The sequence below is a fragment of the Balaenoptera borealis genome, assembly GCF_965194805.1.
Source record: "Balaenoptera borealis genome assembly, chromosome: 7".
Classification (NCBI taxonomy): Eukaryota; Metazoa; Chordata; class Mammalia; order Artiodactyla; family Balaenopteridae; genus Balaenoptera; species Balaenoptera borealis.
Genome location: NC_138864.1, coordinates 15,454,354 through 15,469,007, shown reverse-complemented (window position 1 = coordinate 15,469,007; position 14,654 = coordinate 15,454,354). Strand labels below are relative to the sequence as shown.

Sequence of the window (14,654 nt, the reverse complement as noted above, 5' to 3'; positions counted from 1 at the left end):
TGTGGCTCAAGACTGCAGAAAGGGCATACACACACACAAACACACACACACACACACACACACACACGTCTGTAACAAGGACCAAGAAAATCCAAAGCACTTTTTCAAACGACACTTTAGTTCCAATTAGTGGGCTCACCCCTTTGATAAGAATCACAGAGAAATGCCCTTGATATTGAAGGTGAAGGCCAGGCGATCGTCAACAAAACTCTTAGTGTCTGAGGGCCTTTGCTGTTCTCATACACAAATTAAAGGAATGGATTCCCTAGTTTCTAAGGTTCTTCCCAGCTCTAGGATTCTGTTAGTTCGGTTTTTAAAATGAAGATGAACTTCCCTGAATTCCAATTCAAAGTTTTAGGATCAATTTTTTAATAGAGTTCCTTGGATTCATACGTCAAATGTCCTACAACTAGGAGACACGTGAAATCTACAGCAGCGCCAGAGGAAGAGATGGCTCTTAATCTGGACCAAATTCAAGTCTAGTTCAGTAAGATGAGCCTATGATTTTAATGTCCAGTCACGGATGACGGAGGAAGCTTGTGCCCTAGGTTGATCCTGTTGTTTTTATTCTCTGGCCACTCCATACTTTATTTGCCTTAATTCAAGGCCTTTGTGAGTCCTTTCTCCCACATAACGTGGAAACATATCACTAAAAAATGTGTGCAATGAGAGAAACCTCCTCTGGGTTCCCTGAGCCCCGTAACAGTGACATGACGTTTAATTACTTTCCTGCGTAGGCTCTGGTTCCTAACTGAGTGGTCTCTGGGGACCTGGTGGTAAAATTCCACCATCACTCGACCTTTCTCAGCTATTCCACGAGGCAGCTGGCTGCCGCAGGAAAAAAAATAAATAAATAAAGCAGTCTGTTGTGCTGTTTGGGGAGTTTATAAAACTGGATGCGGGCAGAGAAAAGCAATTGCTGTGTACTCTCCTCTCCTAGAACAGCTCTCAGAAAGCCCGAGAAACAGGGGAGAGCGGGTGACACAGCCCAGGGCGCAGGCAGACAACTAGGATCCTTTTAGGCGCTCTGAACACAACGAGGAAACCACACAGAATCGCTCAGGTTCACGACAGCACCCCAACCCCCGGCACACAGACGTGTGTTTCTTATAAAAAGCCAACTGTCCTCAGTATGAGTGTTTCTTAAAAGTGATGCTGGGAATAAGTTCATCTGTATCATTTTTCTAGATTCCACGTATAAGTGATATTATACAATATTTGTTTTTCTCTTTCTGACTTCACTCTGTCCGACAAGCCTAGAGACACAGACATAGAGGACAAACATGGATACCAAGGGGGGAAGGAGGAGTGGGATGAATTGGGAGATTGGGACTGACATACATACACTACTATATATAAAACAGATAACTAATGAGAACCGACTCTATAGCACAGGGAACTCTACTCAGTGCTCTGTGGTGACCTAAATGGGAAGGAAATCCAAAAAAGAGGGGATGTATGTATACGTATAGCTGATTCACTCTGCTGTAAAGCAGAAACTAACACAATATTGTAAAGCAACTATATCCAATAAAAATTTTAAAAAGGTGGTGCAGGGGCACATACGTGGATGAAGAGAACAGATGTGCCGGCCAGGGGATAACATGCCATCTTTAAATTTATGCTTCGAGAACATGTCTGCACCTGTTCACATCACCCAGGATTGTCCCAGATGGGTGCTGGAGCCCAATCTTTAAGCCCACATGATACAGAGAGGTTCTATGAATTCTCCTTTCCAGGCAAAGCAATGAATGATCACACAAGTCCACTCCATACAAATTGCTCTTGGTTCAGTTTTTTTCCAAGTTATTAGGCATCAAGCTTCCTGGATGAATAGGCATGAAAGAAAATGAAGGAAGGAAGGGAGGGAGGGAAGGAGGACGGAAAGAAGGAGGCAGGCAAAGTTAAAACTGGAAAACGGTCTGAGAATTCGGGCTGAGCCTGCTGCTTGAGTCACGACCCACACCTTTCGGTTTCATATTCTCGGCAACTGACAGGTGGCCCTGGTACTCGGCGGGTCCTCCGTAAATATTTGTTGGACTGATTGGCTCATGTGAGAAACTGAACTTTCCCTGGACCAGAGAAATTACACTTGATGCTTTTGCCTAGCTTACTTCAAATGCATTTCATCCAGTATCCGTACGGTATTAATGTAGGTGTTATATTACTTTAAAATAATATACCATCAAGAATTCAAAAGGACTTGGATGATTTGAATGATAGCCCAGTGAGAACCCCGTCTTGCCGGGGAGAATAAAACAAATACTCAACGACTGCCAACATTTCATTCATCGCCCACATATTGACACGTATGTACTGGGTACCACTCCACACCAGGCCCTGTGCTGGGGAATCAGACAGACCTGAGTCCTGCCCTGAGGAAATTACAGGGCAGGGACATGGAATTACTGGAGGGACACAGATAATGGCTTAAAGGACTATAGTACAATTATAGTTGTGATCAGCGTTTTGAAGGGAAATAAGAGGGTTTTAGAAAAACAATTAACAGGAGGTCCCAAATCCGCGGGGAGCACCAGAGACCAGGGTTGGCTTCTCCAATGAAGTGGCATTTAAAGTAGGACCTGAAGGATGAGTGGAGACTTGGCAGGTGTGCAGGTAAGGGTGTGGGTGGGGAGAAAGATGGACGGAAGCCCCTGGAGAAGGACAGAATTTGGTGCCTTTGAGGAACAGGGTGAGGAACACGCAGGGCAGGAGAGGATGGGCCAGGCTGACGCAGGAGGCTTCCAGCACTGCCACTGCTTGGTGTAGTACGAAGGCACGAGTTTCCAGGGGTCCAGTGGATACCAGTGAGGTAGCCAAGCTTGGGCCCACCTAAAATGCAGAGTGCTGGGTCAGGTGTCCAGCAGGGAGACTATAGGATAGACCCCTGCATAGAACTCAAGCGCACCCCCCACCAGAAAGCCAGCACTTGGACGCCTGCCCCAAGCGACCTGGAGTCACTCAGGGGAACGGGGATGACCAACAGGGAAGCACCACCAGCAGCTAGTGAAGCAACGGACCCTGTCTCTTGCCCTCCCCATCATGCTGGAGGGAGCCAGGCTCTAGGAGGAGAGGGAAGAGGTCCCCTCCTGGATGGGTGGCGTGGTAGGGGAAGAACAAACAGCCTGCCAGCCCCCTGGAGCTGTGAGCCCGGCTGGTATAGGGAGGGGAGGCTCTGAGTGGATAGCAGGTTAGAGGTTTAAATCGGACGGGACTTTAGTAACCAAAAGTGGCTGAGACGCTGTAGAAGCTGCCGACCAGGGTGTTGAAGGATCTGCCACTGAGCTGGGAGGGGAGAGCTGACAACAGGCTGATGAGGCCGGTGACTGGAAAGTGCAAACCATTTCAGATTAATACCTGGCCAAGCTGCATCAGCCTTGGCCTCTGGGACGGTATCTGAAAACCCCAGTGGCGGGAATCCAGTGCCCATCAGTAAACACAGCACCCCATCTTGTCTCCGTGTGGGGAGGGACAGGCAAGGAGCTTCTCGGGACCGTGGAGGCAACCTCACATTCAGAAAGGTTAGCACCTTGGGAATTTTCCCTTTCTGCTCCGTAGAGTAGACCTAAGGCCTGTCTAATATGTTTTTGTAATTTTCTGAAACCGCTCTTGACCAACTTGGATTGAGATTACGAGTTATTTTTCTTTAAATGATATTCTATGACCTCAGCCAGCAGGGAACAGGTCCACCCTCCTTGTCTTTAGGGTCCAAATACTGAGCACAGACATAATCGATTACTTCAAAGAAACACAGAAATCTTTCTGCTTATTTAGGTTATTTATTTATTCATTAAAATATTTACTTTATATTGGGGTATAGTTGATTGACAATGCTGTGTGAGTTTCAGGTGTACAGCAAAGCGATTCAGTTATGCACATACATGTATCTATTCTTTTTCAAATTCTTTTCCCATTTAGGTAATTACAGAATATTGAGCAGAGTTCCCTGTGCTATACAGTAGGGCCTTGTTGGTTATCTATTTTAAATATAGTATATTTAAATATGTGTATATGTCATTTTGCATCTTTGAGCTTAAAACACTTCCCGAAGCTAGATTTCAGGTGAAATTTACAATTCTAAGAAATCATAGATCTTACACGTCCAGATGTCCTAAATATTTATCTGCTAAAAAAGCTGCTTTGGCCTCTGCAGTGGGGGTGCTCATGGAGGGCTCATCTTAGGGCAGATCTTATAAAACATGAGCTTGGAGGTGGGGGGGTGGGTGCATTGGAAGATGCCCCCCAGACCAAGTTGTGATAAGCGGTGTACCTTTGGACAATTCACCTATTCGGGCCTTAATTTTTCTCGTCTGTAAAATGAGCGTGGTGAGCCCCATCAGATGTCCACATTTTTACTCTTTCTGTAAAAAGCCAGAGAGTAAATATTTTAGGCCTTTGCAGGCCGGAAGGTTTCTGCTGGGGCGGCTCTCATCTGCTGCTGTATCAGGAGAGCAGCACAGACAGCACACGGTGCAGCTGTTTGTTTATGGATGCTGAAAATCTCACGTATCCTGGGGTATCCGTTACATTTTTTTCTAATTATTTAGAACTGTAAAGATCATTCTTAGCTCATGGGCTGTACAAACACAAGCAGTAGCCAGATTTGGCCTGTGGGCCATTCATTTGCTCTCCCTGAACTAGATGACTTCAAAGTTTCCTTTCTGGGCTAACAAAGCCCTTGACGTTCTCGGTCAGGCTGGCTCTCAAGCCTGAGGAGGTAAAATTAGAAGGAGGTATGTTTTGGCGCCAGAGCAAAGAGAAGGCAGTAAAAAGGAATAAAAGTCAGGGTCCTGGGATAACACGAGGGGAGGGAGACAGACAGACGTCCCCCTCTGCATCATGGTCCTGGGACTGGATGGAAAAAGCACCCCTTCTTGGCTCACCAAAACCCTAGGTAGTTAAGAAGAGTCGTACACAGCGAATTCTTAACACTCAACAAACAGGCCGGTGCCCTGGGACACTGGCCTGAAATTCGATGGGCCTGTGTTTATTTGTGGTTTCACTGAAAATTTGCCTTCCTGGCAGTGAAAACGTTAATCAAATATATAAATAATTTAATTGGAGGGAAAATAATGCATGATTAAATTCCAAACTAATCCAACACAAAGACATGCAATTTGCCAGAGGCCTGAGCGCCAGAAAGAGATAGATGGTGTAAATTACGGCGGTGGACGCCAACCCTCTCCGCGGGGCCAGTCCGGACGCTCCCTGTCTGAATAAACAGGACGAAGATGCCAGGACCAGGCAACCCCAGAAAGGCTGAATCCAGACTCTGAGCTTCCCGATGAAATGGGATTGTAAGCATTTGCCCCAGGAAACTGATGGCTGATGGAACAAATAAAACATCTCAGGAGCCCATAGCCAACCAACCAAGCTGGTATTTGGCCATCGTGACCATGTTCGTAGCAAGATGAGCTAAGACCCAGGATTCCTGTCTCTTGCACTCTCCATGGAGCTTTGGGGGCAGGGAGAAAGGTGGGGGGAATCACTCCAGTTGGCCTGGCCATCGGGGAAGTGGAAAGTACATCTTTGTTTTCAGGACTTCTCTCTGGGAAGCCCAGCCCTTGGCATCAACCTCGGAGGCTGCAGTGGTGCAGGAGGGAAACTGAAGCTTTTCTTTTACTAGCAGCAAAATGGAAGCCCACAGTGGACTTCACTGGGCTAATCAGGATCCTTTCTTCTTGTTTCTTTTTGCACTCTGAGTTCAGAGCTGACGGTTCGTCCTCAGTCTATTCCTAACCCTTCAGATGAAACACACACATGCTGTCCATCTATCCCCGAATGTTCACTGCTCCCCAAAGAAAGCTGCTATTCAAGCAGTTTGTGAACCTTGGAAGCACACTTCTGCTTCCTTTCTAGCTCCCTCTCCTTTGGTCTGATTCCCCACCGACTCCCACCCAGAAAGCATTGTCCCGTGGATGGCTGAGCATTCTCCATTCTAAGCGACTTCCTCGGAGGAGAGGCTACAGCGTGGCTCAGAGGTGTGTGTGGAAGGTTTGCACAGCCCCGTTCACACTCTGCCGGGCTAAGGTTAATCAGCAAACACCTTGCTGTTGCTTGCGATTCATTCTCTAAATAAGCCAGGCTCCTTAACGTCAAGAAGGTAAATTCCTTCCACTGTTGTAATGAAAACATTACGGTTAAACACACCTAAACACAGTGAAGGCAGGAAATGTAAAGCTTTAGACTCAACCTTCACCACCATTTCCATACGGCCCCGCTGGGCATATACATTACACACCAGTCTTTCTGTCAGTATCTACTGTTTCTCAAATAACACGGAACTTTTTCACCAACTTAAAAGAATTGCTACCAGGTTAAGTTGCCAAGATTTTCACAGCACAAGGTACATGTAAAAGCAAAGAGTTACGGTCTTTAGAAAAATAATGTTCAGGTAAATATGATCTCTCTCCGCACACAAATGTCGTTTAACAGAACTTGATCGTTTGAAACTTCTCAGGATTGGCTCAGGAAGTATGTTAAGAAAGGCTTCTATTTTGGCATGGGATGGGGTATCAACAAGTAAACAATTTTAAGAAAGCTCAATTTTCAACTGGTTTCCTGACTTTATAATATAAATCTATGACTAGCTCTTGACTTAGTAGCCCAGAGATTTTTCTGAAAAGGAGAAAGAGGGAAAAACAATTTAGAATCAAGTCCATTCAAACTGATTCAAGGGAGAGGCTGAAATGTTTTGCCTAAAAGGAAACGCTCTACAAGAATCCCTCAAAACTTTCCATCTGAAAGGTGGCATACACCTTCCTGTTTTGTGTATTCTTTGACACACGTAACATTTGCAGAAGTTTTACAACTGTCATGACATGGATTTTATTAGGGAGAACCTGTGATAGGATTCCTTAAGGCTTTACTAGGCAGAAGTGAAAAAAGCAGGAATCAGAGACTATCAGGGCTGAAACAGGCCTTTTATCTCAATATGCACTTTAATTTTAGATAAATAAAATAATTTAAATGGTTTCAGTGGCACCCATCATTCTTCCTGGCAGAGTATTTAAAAAGCTATAATCGCTTGCTGTGGGAGAGATCTTCATGAAGACCTCACAAAATGACTGTTTCAATTCACACTGGCTAATAAAAATATCCAAGTATCTTTCAGTTTTTGATCTAAGTATAAAATTATACAGAAAAACATCAAAAGGACTCAAGAGTTTGGGTACAGAACTGCACTCTCTTCCTAAAAGTAGAATTTTTTCCTATTTCTGATCTGTGAATATTAGAAATTAGGGTGATATAAAAATTAAAATGTGTTTTTTGGTTGAGAATAAATAAATATATGTGCTTCTTCGTTAACAAGGAGTCCCTCTGACAGTTATTCAAATCTTGTTTCTATCTATGAATTTGTAATGAAATTATTTTATTTTATGGGTAAGAAAGGCAATGTTCTTTAAAAAAGTTAATGTCTGGACGAAGTGCTTCACAGTGTTGAATTTAGAGAATGGAAACCAACTTAAAATACTGCCCTCACTCCCATCCCCACTAAGGTAAGCTGGACAGTGGAATTTCATCCATTGTTCACATTTAGAAGTAAGCATGAACCTTGGCAACATTATGCTAAGGAACGAAGTCAGTCACAACAGGACAAATATTGTATGATTCCATTTATATGAAATGCCCAGAATAGCAAAAACCATAGAGAAAGTAAGTTAGTGCTTGGCTATGGCTGAGGAGAGATTGGAAGATGGGGTTTCTTTCTGGGATAACAAAAACGTTGCAAAATTGATTGTAGTGATGGTTACACAACTCTGTGAATATATCCAAACATGCTGAGTTGTTGTATTCCTGAAACGGGTGAATAGCATGCTATATGAATTATAGCCCAATAAAGATGTTACCATCCCCTCCAAAAAAAAAAAGGAAAACCACAGAAGTAAGCTTGGTGATGGACTACTCTGGTAACAGAGGAAATTGTTGGGGAAAATAGGAAAAGTGGTCGAGGAAAAGGCAGGTTGGATCTGCTCCCCCCAGGGCTGTATCTAGGGTTTGGGGCTGGTAAATGATTTCCCATGGAAGCAAAGGGTGCATCTTAATCAGAAGTTATATTCACATACACACACAATCCACAGACAGATTGAGTGAGAGTAGAACATATTTTTACGACACAATATTTCCTGGTGGATTTCATACTAGACCCAGATCTAACAACCTGAGAACTTCACTTACATGACAAGTTTCTCTGAGTAGCCCTTCCTCATCTTTCAAGTTGTAAAAATGAGTAGAAAGATGGAGAAAATTAAACTTTGTGCAGAGTTGTAAACAAAACAAAATGAAAACATCGTACGCTAATAGGTAAATTCATATGTATGTTCAAGGAATTTAATGCAAAGGAGCACATGATGGAAAAACTGGTATTTTTCTAATGCATGCTATATGCTAAGATTCACTAAATGCTCGTGGAAAATTCAAGCATGGGTAATTCAGAATCTCTACATTTTTATTTTTGTTGTTACACTGAATTAGAAAATCACTAGGTATAAATGGATAACCTGTGATATAATTTATCTAAGCTGATACCCCCTCCCCCATAAGAAGTGCATGTGTTATTGGTTCAAACTCAAGTACACAGTATAATATACTGGCTTAATATTAAGCCAGTATATTCATTAATGATTAAGATGATCTAATATTAAGGAGATTTCAGTTTTTGAGAAGAATGTTTAAAAAGAAAAATGTATATATTATTGATTAATGTTACTGATTTCACTTAGGTAAAAAGAAAACGTTCTCATTCTTGAAAATGGATTAAGGGTCTCCAATTCCTTGTGAGAACTAAAGCGCTCTTTCTCTTACAATTTTGCTCTCTGAATTCTAAGTTATTTTCCTAAAACATGGATGTAATTCTCTTTTGAGAGGGTTCTCTTACAGTTTAATAAGGTGGCTTTTGTTGAAGAAGGACTCAGAATTTCTTTTCTTGGAAGAGCTGAGAATCCCATTGAGATTTTAAATAGAGATGTAATGTGGTTTCATCACACCCTCCAAGCTTCTAAGACTCTGTTTACATCACTTCTCAAGTTACTGGGCACATTTAATTATTTATCTTATTCTTCTAAATACCAACTTTTGTTTTGGCCCAAAAGACAATAAAAACACAATCTCTTCCTAAGCAAATTGATTGGGGACCTGGTTAAAGAAAAAAAAAAGAATCCAAAGAGTGAAGCAGGTAAGGATTGAGTAGTACCCGTTCTAGAAATAATAAGAATACTACTCATTCCAGACAGGCAAGACAATTTCAACTGTGTAATCATGGAATGAAATAATTTGGAAAACCAGTCTCTCCAAAAGCATCTTCTATTTCATCTCTTTGCAGTGAACAAATCCACCAAACAGTAAGTGCCAAGCTTTCTGACCAAAGGTGTAGCTCCAAAACAGAAAAGGCCAGAATCTCTGGCAAAGGCCCCACCTGTTCCTCAACCATCTCCTAGGCTGAGAAGAATGGCAAGGACAGGGGATCCAGGGAAGGTGGCCGTAAAATGCAACCTCTCTCAAGGACCAAATGAAATCAGTCACTCACATGTAGGAGTCATTTCTAAGAGTCCACTGTATCTGGAAAGCACTACCATCCACGGCAATGGCATTTATTGCCAAACAAAAGATTTCAGAAGCCGAACTGTGTCCTAGAGCATTAAAATCCTTCCACCTTGTGGGCTTGGATTTCTTCCACAGACAGAAAGGAGGGTTAATGGGTGGTTTCTCCGTGTACTAAGAATTCCAACTAGTATCTACATAGTAGTTCCACTCTGCAACCTATTGTCACAATAATTCTTCTGCTATAAAACTCTGAAAGGTAGGTTAGATAGGTGCAATCATATAATTACAACAGCACACCTTGCACTTTTAATGTGAGGCGCTTAATGTTTTCACACACACACACACACACACACACACCACACCCGCCCCACAACTAGACTCATTTTTTTTAAAGTCTCCCTGAATGCAAAGGTAGATACAAACTCTTCCTGTTTGTGATATAAAATATTAAGAGTACCATTATCTAGAGGCATACAAAGTATTAGCCTTTAATTACTTCTTAATTTTTATTTATTTATGTATTTATGTATGTATTTTCTGATCAAATTTCTTTTTAAAAAATTTTTTATTGAAGTATAGTTGATTTACAATGTTGTGTCGGTTTCAGGTGTACAGCAAAGTAATTCAGTTACACATGTATATATCTATTATTTCTCAGATTCTTTTTGCGTATAGGTTATAACAAAATATTGAGTACAGTTGCCAAGTTTTTAATTTTTATGATCGCAGCAATCACCAGGAACCTGAATATCCAGGCATTGCTCTTTGGAAAGAGCTTAAACATACAGTATGATTATGAGAAAATTCAAAACTCCAGAAAAAATAATGGTGAATTAAAGATGCGATTTGACTTTGACTCTTCACTACCCTTATAAAAGCAACCGTGTTCCCTCCACTCAAGTCTGATTCTGAACATTCCAGCAATCAGCCCCTGAACCGGCATCCTGTTTTGTTCATTTCGATGTCATAATTTTAATGGCTAGAATCTTTGTGAAAGTAATAACAAATGCAATAAAACGTATTTGGATTTCAAATCTATTTTTAGTGTCTGGAGAGGAGTCAAGTATCTTTGGTTTAAATGAAATCCTTTGAAGATATGGGATAGGAAAGTTATTCTGGGTCCAGCCCAGTCCAAACCACGTCCCTGGCCATGACCCTACCTGAAGGTCTTCCGCCCATCACCTTGCAAAGGAAGAATCCTCCTGCGTGAAAAGTGGCAGGAGAGTTCCTCAGCAATCAGAAAAAGATTCAGTGTGCGTGTGTGTGCAAAGAAGGCAGTGGTGACTGTTGATGGCACAAACACAGGCAAATCTCAAGAACTATTGGAAGAAACGAAGGAGGCAGGCAACCAGGCAAAATTATCCATTTGGAAATCTGCCCACAGTCCTGCTGGGCTGACTCATTCATTCACTATTAACTCAATGCTTATTTATGATATGACAGTTACCGCGCTAGACGCTGAAGAGCCAAGACTGAATAAGACACGTCCACTGGATCTTGTCCAAGACTGGCTGTCAGAACGCAGAAAGGAATACTGCTTCAAAATTAGCTTTCACATCATGGACACCTTTGCAATTAAGTAAGCCACCCAGAAGAATGCACGAGTCCCCACATCATAGAAAACTAGCAGGCCCGTTGCCCAGAGCTTTTCCAGGCCTGTCTTACCAAAACAAAATAGAAAGGAAACCCCTAGACCTCTCAGCTTTAGCAAGCTTTCAACATGTAGAGCAATTTACCGTTTTTCAATCAACTCTTAACTTACTCACATGTTACCCTCCATGAGGGGGGGTGAATGGCTTAAAACTCCAGACCCCAGGCAACAAAAAGAAGGTTTAAGCAGGGCAGTGATCAGATTTGTGTTTAGAAAAGGTAACTCTAGTAGGTGTCACAGAGGACCTGGACAGCAAACCCATTTAGGGAGCTGCTATAATTATCCAAGAGAGATCTGTGGCCTTGAACTAAGGGCAGAGGCCATGAGGATGGCGGGATGGGGCTCCATTTGAGAGACCCTTGGAATAATGTGTGCAGGGTGAATTAGACAGAGGTATAACAGGTGGTACCAAAGTTTCTAGCTTCAAAGATTCTGAGACAATAGCTGGCATGGGAGGTCAAACAGATTTGAGAGAGATTCTGTTCCTGTTTGAGACATGACATATTGGAAGTGCCTCCAGGACATCTCCAATAGAGAAGACAAGTCTAAACATAAAGATTTAAGAAACAAAGAAAGGTTGTAGCTGAAGAACGAGGGCAGCTCCCTTCCCTACCCCATATTGTCTTTGGTGACCCCAATACACAGAATTTTAAGGATTTCACAAAGCCCAGTTTGAAAATCCCTGACCTACGGAGACTGTACAGAGGATGAAGAAGGACAGCAATTAGAAAAGATGGGAGACCGGTGTTTAAGAGATAGGGAAACAAAAAACGAAATAAAGGAGAAAACAAAGGAGACAGAACAAAATGGCGGGGACTGGGGCACATCAACCGTGTTGGGTGGATTTGGAAGACTCCTGGGCAGATGTTGACAGACAAGGTTAAAGCAGTAAAAGGTAAGTTTTCTTCCAGAGACAGCTTCTCAGTTCCAGTAAGTCTGGACGGATCAGATAGGAAAGAGAGAAAATGTCTAGGAACATGTGGAGAGTGTGAACTTAAGAAGGGAAACCACTGGCTCATTTGTCATTCCCAGGCTGGAATGGGCTAAAGAATGGTTGATAGAAGTCGGCAGTCCTCCTTTTTCAAGCTATTTGCTGTTTTGAACCCTTTTTGTTTTCCCCAAGGCTGTCTATAAAATTCAGTTCTGTGTAACAGCATTCATCAAGGAGATACGCAGAGCTGAAGAAGTAAAGACCACCTGCATCTTGCAGTTCTGTGCACAGACTGCAGGAAATAGAGCATCAGTGGGGACCGAGTGCCCAGCGAGACAGGAGATGGAATGAGAGGGAATCCAAGACCACCTAGACCATGCAGGCTGGGGGGGACCGGACAGAACGTGGACGGAAGTGCAGAGCCAACGCCTTAAAGGAAAATGCCACTTCAGAGGCTAGACAACCTGGCTGGACCGGCAGCTTGGAGACACCTGGGTTACATCTAGGATGGGGCCACTAATTCAAGATTATTTTACCTCCTTCAAGTCCTTCTTGGAATGCTGCTTCCCTCATGAGACTGACCACCCCGTTTATAACACAATCTCCTCCCCCCTGAACTGTCCACCCCCCTTTCCCTGCTGCTGTATCGCCCCCCTCCCTTATCACCCTTAACATACTATAATTTACATACAGAGATTGTGTATGATTTATTGTCTGCCTTCCCACAAGAATGTCAATTCCACACAGGCAGAGATTTTTATTGATTTTGTTCAACGATGTTTCCCAAGTGCCTGGAACTGTGCCCAGCATATAGTAAATGCTCAATTAATATTTGTTGGAGGAATGCATTATTGGAAATACCACGTTTAGAACTGATGCGGTCCCAGGCGTCGATATACTCCCAACCTGCCCTCTTAGGTTTGTGCTTTAAGAACCAGAAGCCACAGGAAACAGAAGCAATTTCCTGTGATTCCTCTACTCCCAACAATCGGATAAATCTCAGCATCTCATATGCCTTTAGGGTCCACCAAGCAGAGCCGCCTTTTATATTTCAATTGTAAATTGAGATTTTGAACTAGTAATGACATAATTCAAAGTTATCTTAGTTGGTTCCTGTTCGTTATTAAAGAAAAGGAATTCTAAGCTTTATTTTTGCCCACCATGACAATGTTGATGTAACTTTGGGGTAAAGGCGCTAACATTTAAGTGGTAATCCTAACTTTCAATGTTATGTTCCACTGTTTATAGAAAGCAAATAATCTTATGTTTTCCCATAGGTTTCTCTTGAAATAATTCAATAAAGCTTCCCATGAAGGAGAGAAAAAGGCCAAGTTACCTTGTGATTAAGCTACACTCTGTCTCACTGGAATTTGGCCCCCTGGTTATTGTTTCTGTGGATAGTTTATACTGAGATTTCTTCCTAATGTAATGCTGTTAAGTAACAGAAGACTGAAGGGCATATTTCCTCTTTAATCTGCTTGTGGAAATCTCATTAATGAAATGGAAATTTTGCCCCCTTCCATGACTAAAGTGCTTGAAGAGACAGAAACAAGGAAGTAAGGTTGCTCCTATAGTTTCAGTTGGACAAATAAATGAGGAAGGCATTACATTGAGATGCAGGTTTCAACCTGGCAACTTTTAAAAACATTTTAAAAATTAAGGGTATGTGTGTGTGCGAAGTGATTTGTGGCCTCTCCAAAAGAGAACTGGGAAGCCAGCCCTCCTTGCACTATTTTTCAGATGGTGAAATCACTCCTGGGGGAGGATGATTTTTCTTGAATTTCAGCCATTTCTCCTTTTTTGTTTTTTTGTTTTTTTGCTTTGCCTTTCACCTCCCCACCAAAGTAAGAATTTCATTTCTCAAGAAGTGCTAAATTATTCCTAAAAATATGTTTTTAATTTGGGGGCTTGATTCTATAAAGCATATTTTTATAAGCACGTTTTCCTAGGAAAATGTGGCCAGTGTATACTGAGTAATCATGCAACTCTTAAAAAGTTTCATTTGACCCTTCAAGCGTATGCATGCCTCTGACATATAGGTGGCTAGCCTAATTGTCTCCACATTGCATATTTGAACAGAATATTAATACAGTGTGATTATAACAGCACAGAAACTGGTTAAAAGTTTATGAATGTTAACACTCTATAGGGGAACAATAGTGAATGCACTTGCCCAAAAACCAGAGACTGAAGCTAATGGAAACTCAATGTTTGGTCCAAATTTTGTCACCTGGTGATTTAAAGTAACAGTGGACTATATGTTTGTTATCTTTTCTAGATTGTCTGCAGAATGACTTCTATGCATTTCACTTTTCAGATAACTCAACCACAAGTATTGAAACCGAGCAGGACCCTGTCGGGCTCCTGGGCACAGAAACCTTTCTGTGCCCCCCCATTTCTTGTTTGCAGGGAATAGGCTTCAGGCTCCATGACCCTCCCTGAATTCCAAACAGCAGGTTCAAACAGTTGTTAATCACGGAAGGGAGGGGATGCCGAGACAAGGGAGAAGCAGTCAACAAACAGTAGTGC

The 14,654-nt window shown here is 42.3% G+C and overlaps 1 protein-coding gene across 5 annotated transcripts in view; it reads right to left on the bottom strand.

The window, feature by feature from the left end:
• GLI3 (GLI family zinc finger 3) overlaps positions 1 to 14,654 on the bottom strand; it is a 287,400-nt gene that overhangs the window by 19,033 nt on the left and 253,713 nt on the right. The window lies entirely within an intron of this gene.